The 12,219-nt window shown below is 34.5% G+C and overlaps 1 non-coding gene across 1 annotated transcript; it reads right to left on the bottom strand.

Moving 5' to 3' along the window:
* Nucleotides 1-3,256: 3,256 nt before the first annotated feature.
* On the bottom strand, nucleotides 3,257-4,773 carry LOC105972994 (mitogen-activated protein kinase kinase kinase 20). The gene has a single exon (XR_016033062.1). It is a non-coding gene; the product is annotated as a mitogen-activated protein kinase kinase kinase 20 (transcript).
* Between the last annotated feature and the right edge of the window lie 7,446 nt (nucleotides 4,774-12,219).

The following is a 12,219-nucleotide window of genomic DNA, read 5'->3' as shown; positions in this document are numbered from 1 at the left end:
AATGAGAACACAGGTACATGCGGAATTTTATGCATGTAGGCGATTTGTTATTTGTTATTTTTATTTTTTTTAAGGTTTGAAAGGTATTTAACATTTTTATTTCAAATACCACCGTATTCCCTCCGTTCCTAAATAGGTGTCGTTTTTCACTTTGTCACAAATCTAAAAAATCTCGATAAATATGTCTTGATTTTAAGAAAATAGATATTGATGGACCAAAATATCCTTGCTTATTAATTAATGCAGGAAGAAAGTTAATAAGGGTAAAATTGAAAAATAAGCAATTAATACAACATTGGAATTGCGAAGTGACAGATAATATGGAACAAAAGAGACATATATTATGGAACATAGAGAGTAATATAATTTTAGGAATGTGATAAATGTCATTTCAATTTTAAGAATACCGTTTTAACTTCAAACGTGATTTTACCTAAAAGTTAAAATAATTCGAATTCTACAAATAAAGTTCAGACTCACTCCCATTTTGCCTAATATGTGACCACATTCGGTCCAAGGACGGACAACTTGCAACATGACATAGATCGAGGTACGGCCTACTCGTGGCTCAAAAGGAAGCAATCACACAACAAACGAAACGAAAACAAACTCGCCCTCAATAGACAAGCACATCTCGAAATAGTCATCACTTCCACGTGTGATCCGACCACGAACAAAGTATGGGGGCATCTCTACGACAAAATACGATCTTGAGATACCAGGAAAGACTCTCTTTTGTATTCTAATACACACTTATTTTTACTGTAATCTTATACTACTGATTTAACTGTCATAGTGTCAGCACTGGAAAACCCTTCACCGACGCTCATTTTTGCAAGTTTCCTAGGGGCACGTGGGCGTTTTTGATCCAAGCCCATTTTTTATTTCGTTATTTTTATCAAGTGTGGACATTAATTTATTTATCTTTTTTGGTTTTGAATTTTGCATAACATTCAAAACGAAGGCCCTTGACTTATGTTTCAAGTCATTCTTAATTACGAATTCTCAAGAAAATAAAAATCTCCCAAAGTCAATATGAATTTGTTTGAGGAATTCTTACTACAAAGATTCTGTTTTTTCTTTTTTCTTTCTTCTTTTAAATAAATTTAATTCCAATAGAGAAAAAAAAATAATATATTAACTTAAAAGCCGATAATATGACAGTTGAAAATAGAGCATATAGTTGGGCCAATAGTTATGTATTGGGCTAGTATAGTAAATGAAGCCCAACTATAAGAGATATTATTTAGGAAAAAAAAAAAGAAAAAGAAAAAGAAAATTTAAATCAGGAAATGGACAATGTGGATTTAGTATAGAATATTAAAAGTTGTAAAATTGGAATGGACTTTCGTCTTTCTGGGCCAGAATGGTGCCCAATAGAAATATTCTGTTTTCAGAGCCCCTTTTGACAAAATAAAATAAAAATTATTATCTCTTTGTAATTAAGTAAATTTGTAGGCGCAGCCTTAAATGTTAAGGCATGATTATTTAAGTTGCAATAGTACCAAAGTTTCCTTTCAATTGAAGATATTCATCAAGCTTATAAGATTATGATCAAATAAAAATTGGTTTAAATACGAAGAACTTTATATACATATGTATACTAGGAACATTGGTGATCCACTCAAGGTGGGCCATGCATCCCGAAAATTCGTCGTTTCTTCCATATAGGAACCATGTTTTTTTTTAACGCTTTTACATATTTCGGAAGTGTGTATTTTAGTAGTATTTTATACTAGGGAGGTTCTCGTTTATTCTATGCTGGGCAAGTATGTGGCGGTTATAGTTTGTTTGGGTTTATTTAGAGTTGTCCGTTTACGCCATGGTGCTACATACTTTGCAGTCGTTATACTTGTTCCCTCGATCTTTGGGTGGAACGGTAAGTAGCTTCGGCTGTTGTGGTGAGGTGAAAGTACTCTCTAGATTTTCCCATGCTTTATTAATTAAGTGAAGGGCCTTCATTTTTTATTTATTTATTGAGTAATAAGATAATATTTCAGAATTGAAGACATAAGTTGAAGGAAATAATCTGTTATTTCCAATATAAGTATCAAGTTGGATGAATAAGAAAACATTATTCCTACTCAAATAATTGCAATTAATAAAACATGAACTTGCTTCAGTCATTGATTTCTGAACTGCAACATGTTATTGTCCCAATTCCATATAGTGGGGCAACTTGCATTCACAGCATTTATTATATATAGTGTCACATATATGTATATTTTAATATATTTCTTCAATATTAATCTGCTAAAAATACTGAAACAAAGGGGTGAACATTTTAATTTTGAAATAATATAATATTGTTTAACCAGAATCTGATATTACCTACTCCATAAGTAAGATCAAGTCGGCAATTCAATTCAATTCATTAACTGCTCAATAATTTCACAAACTCTTCTTTAAAATATTATGATTTGTTGTTCTCGGTAGGGGTGTAAATGAGTCGAACCGGCTCGTGAGCTTTCGGAGCTTACTCGAAAAAAGCTCGTACTTGAGCTCGAAAAATTAAGCTTGAGCTTTATTTCAGTTGTTCGACAGCTCACGGGCCGGCTCGCGAGCTTTACCTTTTTTCTATATTTAATTTTTAATACATAATAATAATATATAATAATGGATATTATTAATAATACATAAAAAAAAATATTACTTCTCTTATAAGTGTGAAAAAAATTGGTAGTGCTGAGCTCGAGCTCCTTAGAAACACACGAGCTTAATAGGCTCGTCAAGCTCGAGCTCACGAAATAAGGCGACCTCGGCTCATTTCCACCCCTAGACCTCAATCCCACTTTGCACACTTGAAATACACCGTCCCGGCACTTTGCACGTTCACAAAAACATTAATTGTATTTTTGTACCCTCGAAACACAACAAATCATGCATAATGTAACTTGAATTATTTTTTAAAGTTAATAAATGCAATTTAATATTTTTAGTGCTATTTTTTTTGGTATGCAAGAAACTAAATATTTTTGCCAATTACAATAAAATATAAAATTTTCATTAAAGTATATATATATAAATGGAAATTGCAAGTAGCAAGTTGCAAAAGAGATAGCAGCAAAAAGAAAGCCCAGAAAATCAGAAACTAAAGCAGTGGGGAATTGGGGATTATATCAGGCCTGCTTTGTCAGTTGCCTAAAACATCCAAATTAAACCACCATACTTCAAATCTTCTTTTATCACAACAAATTCCATCATATTTAAATTTTTTATACCATAAATTAAATTAAATTAAATTAAATAGAATAAATTATATTAAATAAATTAATCTCATACCGCAATCTTTTACTACAAAACTAAAGTATATCACTGTACACTCTGCGGCTCAGATTTTGGAGCCTTTTTCTGCTTAAATTCTATGTATCTACACAAATTTATAACTGAAATTAAAGTGAATAAAGTAAAAAAAGAAAAATCTAATCAGAAAATCAGAAGATCTTTAAAAAAAATAAAAATCTGATGCTGACTTGTCTGTTTCCTAGTAATAAAAATTGACTAAATATTTGTATCTCCGTTACCGTCACCTGACGGTGACCCAATCGTCGCAAACAGACCAATCAGGTACTTGTTCGGTGACCAGCTCAAGCAGCCGCTCCGCCGTGGAAGCGGTGGAGGACCACCACGACGACCCTTCCTTCAAAATTGACTCCTCGGTGAACCATAGGCCAGATTCTGGAAAATCAACCGTCGAGGGCAAAGACGTAATTGAACACGCAGCTGACGAAACCCATTCCGGGAAATCGAATGGGCATCTCGGAGAAGTTGAGGTTGTCTTAATCTTATCTTCGGCGGCGGCGCCGCCGAAATCGGAATATTGATCTTGGACAAACGGGTGGTTTAGGAGCATCTCAGCCGTCCATCTTTCGGTGGGGTTTTTGGCGAAGCACTTACCGAGGAAATCTTTACCTTCCTTTGATAAGATTCCTGGAATCTCCGGCACCTCCTCGCCGACGCCGATTCTCATCAGAAGCCCAGCCACGTCGGAGCATCTCCACGCCGGAAATCCGGCGACCATCTCCGACACCACGCACCCGAGAGCCCAAATATCCGCCGGAGCACCCTGTTCGCCGCCGGAGACCATCTCCGGCGACATGTACATCGGCGTCCCCCGCAGCTCGCACCGGCGAGAATCGCCTCCCACGGCGGCGGCCCTCTTCGCGAGTCCGAAATCGGCGATCTTGACTCCGCCGTCGCGGCAGAGGAGGATGTTCTGAAGCTTGATATCGCAGTGAACGTATCCATACTTGTGGATATATTGAAGCCCTTTAAGCAAAGCCTTGGTGTACTGCCGGACTTCGGATTCCGGCAACCGCCGACCGTCGGAACCCTCGAGCTTATCTGCCAGAGAGCCGCCGGCGGCGTACTCCAACAGCACGTTATACAATTTCTCGCCGTTCTCGTTCGAAAATCTCTCGCCGAAGCAAGTTATTATTTCCGGGCAGCCTTCAAATTCCTCCAAAATAAGCTTCTCGCTCATAAGAGACGAAGAGTGAGAAACCCCACAAGACTTGACCGCCATTAATGGAGGCAGAGAAGCACTCTCGCCGCCGCCGCAGCTCCTCCGCGCCGCCAGACTCACGGTGGCGAAACTCCCATGACCCAATTTTTCACCGCGCACCCAATCCATATCTATCAAATCAAAAATTGGGTTTTTTTTTTCTTCTCTTTTCTTCGATTTCTGTTTGAATAATTTAATTTCAATTTAAAGAAAAAATAGAGAGAGAGAGAGAGAGAAAAACAATGAAGTGTGTGAAGATTGGGGGAATTGTATTTATAGGAGGATTGGTGTGTGTGGATTCAGTGTATGTATAGGTGACGCAAACGTGTGTGAAAGATTTTTTGGTGGCTAAAATTAAAAAGCACGTGATTGGAAGGATATTTCGCGGGAATCTGCTGTAGAGTTATGAAAACGTGGTTTATTATTATTAATTATTAATTATTAATTATTAATTATTAATTATTAATTGTGTAGTAAAAAATGTTTAATTAAGATGACCATTTATGATATTTAAGAAACACCACGCCGCCCAGATTGTGATTTGTTAGGCATGACTTTTGAAGGTCCAAATGATCAACTAATTATTAATACATGCTTTTCAACTTTATGCAAGGGTTATTATCCTTAATTAATTCATGCTTAAGCCACCATTCATCCCACCTAATTTATATTAATTACCCGATTCAAAGTATACTTTTTGTGGGTTTAGTTTGTTGGATATAAATAAAGTCTCATCCAATTGACTCTATACATATTTTAATAAAATTAATAAATGAAAAAAGTGACTGCAATAATAATCTTTAATTGTTTTCTCAAGTAATTATCTATAAATTAAGAGTGATAATTACATAGAAAATTAAGAAAAATCAATTAATACATCAGTAAATTATAATTTAAAGGAAAACAACAATTTTACTAATTAATTAGTGTTGAAATAATTTCATGGGTCTTGGAATTAAAATAGGCAAAAATAAAAAAAAATAGAAGTAAATTTGGATGTCAAAATGAATGACTTATTCGTTAATGGATGAACTTGTGGATTAGTCCTTGATTAGGATGACAAAAACGATACTGATGGATTAATTAATTAATAATTGTGGTTGTGGTTGATTATGTAATTAGTTAGCAGTGTGTTTAGTGTTAATTACGTCGTGGTTTAAGGAATGAATTGTCATGTGGAAACATGACTCGAGTTGTAACTGAAAAGGCGTGGTGCCGCGTAAAGTTTGATTTTATTATTATTTATTTTATTTTTGATAATTTCATAAAGTTTTGATTTGATTAGTCAACTATATATGTATAAATATATTGGAGAAATTGACCGTTTTGGTCGTGTTGTTTGTTTGTAGGAACCCTTTGGGTGTATTTGAGAGACTAAAATTTGAGAGGGTGTTTTGGGATATTAATTGGCTGCACTAGCTACCACTACTTGCCAACTTGCCACTTCAAAGTGGTGTACCATAAATACATATATATGTCAACTGAAATGCTATTCATAGAACAACTTTTACCGGCTTGCAGTGCGACTTTATTTCATTTGTAACTTTTCTTAAGAAAATTCAAAATTCTCTCAAACCCTATCCAAGGTTCTTCGAGTTCTTGCGGATTAAACGAGCAATTCAACAACGATTAAGGTAAAATTCGAACTCGAAATCATTGACCCAATGTTTTTATAGTAGTATATTAACAAATTTCGTCGAAAATCTATACGTTTTGAGTATTTTGATTATTTTCGAAAGTTTTCGGAAATAAACTTACATTTCGTGTAGAAACGCACGAAATGAAGGGGTTAATTTCGTGAGTTTGTACACGAAATAGACGTATTTGTTAGTTTTTATTACGTTTCGTGTACAATTACACGAAATGAAAGCTTACATTTCGTAAGAAATCTCACGAAATGTAAGCTTCTATTTCGTGTAATTGTACACGAAACGTACGTACTTTGTCTGTTTCACTGTCATTTCGTGGACAAACACACGAAACCAGTGCTTGTATTTCGTGTGTTCTTACACGAAATAGAGGCACTAATTTCGTGTGTTTGTCCACGAAATGACAGTGAAACAGCACAGTTCATATTTTTTTTTTTCAAGATTTATTTTATTTATTATTATTATTTAGACTGATGTTAATAGTGTTTTATTTAACAGATGGCAGGCAAAGGGAAATCAAGTGCAATTATGCGAGCAGTTCGTGAAGAGGCTGAACATCAAGAGCGCGAGCGCGAGCGCATGACTATGTCTACACGACGTAGGCGAGAGGCTGAGAGAGCTGGTGCAGCCAGATCATCAGTTCCACATCCCGATGTTGGGTCTTCTCGTGCTATGGAGGAGGAGGAAGATGTGGCCCCCGTTCACGAGACTGAGGTTGTAGCTCGTGGAGGTCGTAGAGGTCGTGGAGGCCGAGGACGGGCCCGTGGAGGTCGACCTTATACTCGAGTGGATCCGGATGTGCTAGATGGTCCATTTCCCGGTGGCCCGCGGGATCCGTCTTTGATACCGAGTTTCAAGTCGCACGTAGCGGCATATATTTGGAGGGGAGAAGTAAGTTAATTACTTGTTTTAATTTTAATATTATAATTTTTGTATCTTCTATTAAAATATTTTTATAGTTGATTAATTAATATGTTTTCTAAATAAATGATTGCAGGAACGTCCGGTTGGACGAGTGGAGTCCCGTATCAACTCCCTAAACCAATTCAACTACGAGAAGATAGCAGATGCCCTAGAAGACGTAGATGTATCCGTAGACAAGCATTTTCTGCGGATGACCGGTTTGTATCCCCTAGCCCGATGTTATTTACAGGGCCTAGATATTCCGCTGTTGTTTGCATTCGTGGAGCGGTGGCAGCCGGAGACGAACAGCTTCCATATGCCGTGGGGAGAGATGACTATCACTCTCCACGATGTCCAGATGATTCTAGGTGCCAATGTGGAGGGACGGGTGGTCGCGCCTAGGTACGACGATGCCATCGAGCGGACAAACTGCGTGTATTTGCTGTCCGAGGCCTTAAACCTCGAGTTTGAGGAGATTGACGAGTCGTGGAAGCATGGGGGCCCCACATGGAGGATGTTACAGGGACAGTTGTTGATGCCCGACACGCCCATGAGACGCCGAGTTCAGATATACCTGGTGTTTCTACTCGGATCGATTTTATTCCCCGACAAGACATGTGATCGGGTGAAACCGTGGTATATGCACGTGCTCGAGGATTCAGTGCTTGATCAGGTCGGCACGTATTCGTGGGGTTCGGCCTGTTTGGCCAATCTATACAGAGAGTTGGGTATATGCAGCCGAGCACAGTCGAGGGGCTTGGCGGGTTGCACCACCCTTCTTCAGGTAAATTTTAATATATTTGGAACTTATTTTGTTCATTTTAATATATTTTAATAAATTTTAATATCTTTAAATAAAATATTTGCAGTGCTGGATATACGAGTATTTCCCGAGATTCCAGCCGCCGGATGAGAGCGAGCGCTACCGCGAGTTTCAGCCTCGATGCAAGAGGTGGAACGCGCCACCAAAAGCGGGCACGCTCGAGCATATTTCGTATAGTATTACACGAAATGAAAGCATATATTTCGTGTGTTATGACACGAAATAGCTAAAAACGTTGGAAACGAACAAAAAACGTGTATTTTCACCTCAAAATCGAAACCGTTGTCATCCATGTCGATAATACTTGTGCTCTAACTGATATTGGTCGAAAAAATACTAAAATTGATAAATTTTAAGAATAAAAGGTTGAGAGTGTTTGAGAGGGTATTTGGATAAGATTTGGAAAAGAAAAAAAAATGAATTATTTTGCACTGCGAGTGGTAAAAGTCGCACTGATAATAGCAAGCCCCTATGTCAAACATAACTTTTTTTTTTAAATATTATTATTATTAGAGTAAATTACACATGCACCCCTAAGGTATATTAAAATAACTTTAAGGTCCCTCTACTATTGGTAATTACAATCGCCCCTGAAATATTTTTAGAAACCCCAACGAAATAATGCATTACATAAGTTATTCTGCCACGGTTCTAACGGACTATTAGTTTCAGGAAATGATGGAGACATTGTAGAGCTAGCGGGTGACGTGACTCTCCTAATTAACATTTATTAAATTAAATTGTTATGATGATAATAATAAATATTTATTATAATTGTTTTTTAATAATATTCACACTTATTTTGAGAATCATTATAGCATTTTGTTTTAAATTAAAACACACACTCATAATGGCATCGATCATTTCATTTTTTTATTGGGTAAATAACACTTAATGTCGCTGTGTTTTGTTTTTTTGAACATAACCCCATTTTATTTTTACTATTTTGCACATGCATAACTCCCTTGTACTTGAATATAAGTACATAACGTCCTTGTATTTTCAAATTTTCTCTTCGAATGAACATGATTATTTGCCAAGTAAAATACAACAAATGGGCTATGTAATTATATTAAAAGTAAAGGGGGTAATGTGCAAACAATTCAAACCACCAGGGGTAAAGTGTTATATACCCTTTTTATCCATTTTCTTTTCATAAATCTAAATACCAAATCGATCAATTATTGCCCTTTTCACCCATTCAATTGGGATGCATTATTATTTATATTTATTTGTTAATAAATATAAAAGGGAATGTTTTCTTGAACCGTCCAATAATGACACAAATAATAGAGCTATGAACTTCATTATTAGTTACCTAAATTGGTGCAACATGTATTTCTTTAAATGGGTGATTCATTGCATCAACTTGAGTTCTTGAAATTGTGTGTATAAATAGATAATTCTATCTAGTATAATAATAAGTGATACAATATACAGTAACAATAAGTGATACAATATGTATAACGGGGTTTATTCTATGTTACAAGCTGGATAAACTCGTTTTGTACGCATCAACATCAATAGGTGTACATGATTGTGTGTAAATTAAATGTTAAAAATTGTACATATATTTTAGCGAGTGTAGCCATTCACGTGTAGAATATATAGATCATTATATATGTTGCTGTTAATTAATTATTTTTTAATTAAATATTTTTTTAATTTCATGAAAAAATGACATTTTGAAAGGAGTAAAATTAAAAGGATAAATTTAATTTGTGATTATTGCATCATATCATGTCACAATAATTTAACTTGCGACCTCCTTAAATCCAATTTTAATACTCTCCCAATAAAGTATGATAGGCAATGATAAAAATGGTTAAATTAAAGCAACCTCCCTAAGGTAAATAAGAAAATCTCTTCTATTTTTATAAATTACATCCAAACACCTATAGTGTGTAAATTTGTTACATCCACCCCTACAAAAGGATGTTAATGTAAGAAATCTACAAATATCGGGGATTGATGTAATTATGAAAAAGAGAATAGTCCTTTCATGAATAGACCTAATTACCTCAGGAGACGGTTGTAATTTACCCATAAAAATAATCTTCCGGATTAGATCGACATGAAAAATTATTAAATCAACCAAACATCAAATTAAATAATATTGGCTAATCATCTCAACTAAACGAGGTCTAAGATGATGATACGATCAACTGATCACTAACAAATAGAAGACAAATTTTGTCCCCAATACATTTACAAGCACGAATTAACAATTTTAAATTAGGGTTATTGCGGAATAATATATTAAATAATCTATATAAGAAATCAAACAACTTTTACTTATTGAATAATTGCCCACAAAAAGAGTTCGTATCACCCAATTAAAAATTAATTAATTAAATTCATCCACAACTAATCAAATCCTATAATAATAATAAAATATAGAATAAAGAATAGTAACAAGGAGACCAAATCCAGCTTTTCCGCGGGAAGTGAACAACATGGGCATACGTGAAAAACTCATCGTTGTTTTCCTCAATAAATAACTGAAATGATAAATGTCGTTTTAATTTTACTAATGTCGTTTTGACTTCGAAAGTGATTTTGACTATTTTCTATTGTGAATTTGGCAAAGTTCAAAAGACGGAAATTGTAGTCCTTTGAAATAGATTTCTAATCCAACATGAATGACCTGGATTGGATGTCGGGTGACAAAGTTATGCATGAATGAGTTACGTTTTAAATTTTACATAATTCAAAACATCAAAGTTGTGGGCAGTGTTCATTAATTCATGCATAACTTTCTCAACCGACATCCAATCGTGGCGATTCAAATTAGATTAGAATGCTAACTCAAAGAATTACAAATTCCATGTTTTGAATTTTGCCACATTCAAACTCGAAAATGGTCAAGATCACGTTTGAAGTCAAAACGACATTATGAAAACTGAAACGACATTTATCTCCTCCCAATAAATAATTATATATAAATAAAAAAAGATAAGTATTAATTTAATTAATCTTTTAAAATAATCCATTAAATATTAAATTTTGAGCATGTGGGCCCCACGAGATGGGAACTGGGAAAACCTGCCTCCGGGACTCGTCATTTTACGTAAAATTCAGGGCATGAAAAATTGGAACAACTTGTTCATGTTACCTAAAAGTGGGTGATTGAGAAAATAAAAATTAAAAAAATATAAAATTAAATAAAATAATTAAAATTTAAATCAAAAACCGTGGGCCGAAAACCGGATTCAACAGATTTTATTGCATGGATAAGGAATTCATTAATTACCAATATACTCTATGCTTAATAAATTTAATTAATTCGTATATCCCATCCCATAACCCTGGGATAAATAATATAATCATTAATTATATATATACCAGAATAAAATTAATTAAACAAATAAATAAAACATACTGCTTACCTGTAATAAAATAATAAATATATAGTAATGCAGACATGCGTATCTTAATGTAATGAAACCCACATACACAAAGGCCCCCAATTTCGTTTACAAAAAAGGCTGTGATAAGCTCACCCAACTTGCTCATTTATTTAGTAACAGGCGCTTGATGCATGATACCTAAATATAGCTAACATTGAGGCATTATTTTATTATTATTATTATTATTATTATATAAATATATATATTTTATATATACACACAACATTTCTGAATCAAGGGAAGATGTTTAGTTGTCGAGATCATGCGTTGATGTCTTGTGCGATGTCGTTTAATTTGATTAAATCGGATATAAATGTAATTAATATTATGGTTGTTTAGGAGACAATTTGTTGGTAACAATACAAATCACTCATGTGCTATTTTTTTTTTCTTAATGAAATACGATTTTGTCGATGCTGCACCTGGTGAAATACACCAAATAATTATGCATGCAGTACTATTTATATAGATCTATATATGGTGCAAAATCACCAGATGACTCTCAAACGTACGTATTAAGAAAATTGACTCACGACCTTAGTTATTTTAGTCAAAATCATGTTCAAAATTTTGGTTCGTCCGTAATTTTGTCATACGATTTTACTTTTGTTTTATTGATTTCTTTATTGGCTGAATTAAACACTTGCATTTTTTGTGTGCAAAATATATATAGAAATGGACAAATGCATGTAAGCCTCAAACATTATTTTCCATGAATTGAATTGTAGTTGGTGGGATAGCAAAATTATAGGTAGTGTCGGTACAAATTACAATTATCACCTATTTTTGTTGGTGGTGTACGAAATTGCTCACATGTTGGCACGTTCTTTATGTTCTTAATGTAAAATTAAGAAACGTAGGGAATTAATTTTACAATGTAATAACAATTGAAGAGACTAATCATGTGTTTGGTGTGCTAACTAACTAAAT

Source organism: Erythranthe guttata, chromosome 8 (genome assembly GCF_056151865.1).
Source record: "Erythranthe guttata isolate IM_541 chromosome 8, IM_541, whole genome shotgun sequence".
Classification (NCBI taxonomy): domain Eukaryota; kingdom Viridiplantae; phylum Streptophyta; class Magnoliopsida; order Lamiales; family Phrymaceae; genus Erythranthe; species Erythranthe guttata.
The sequence above is the reverse complement of the archived record's forward strand: the minus strand, read 5'-3'. Positions and strand labels throughout refer to the sequence as shown.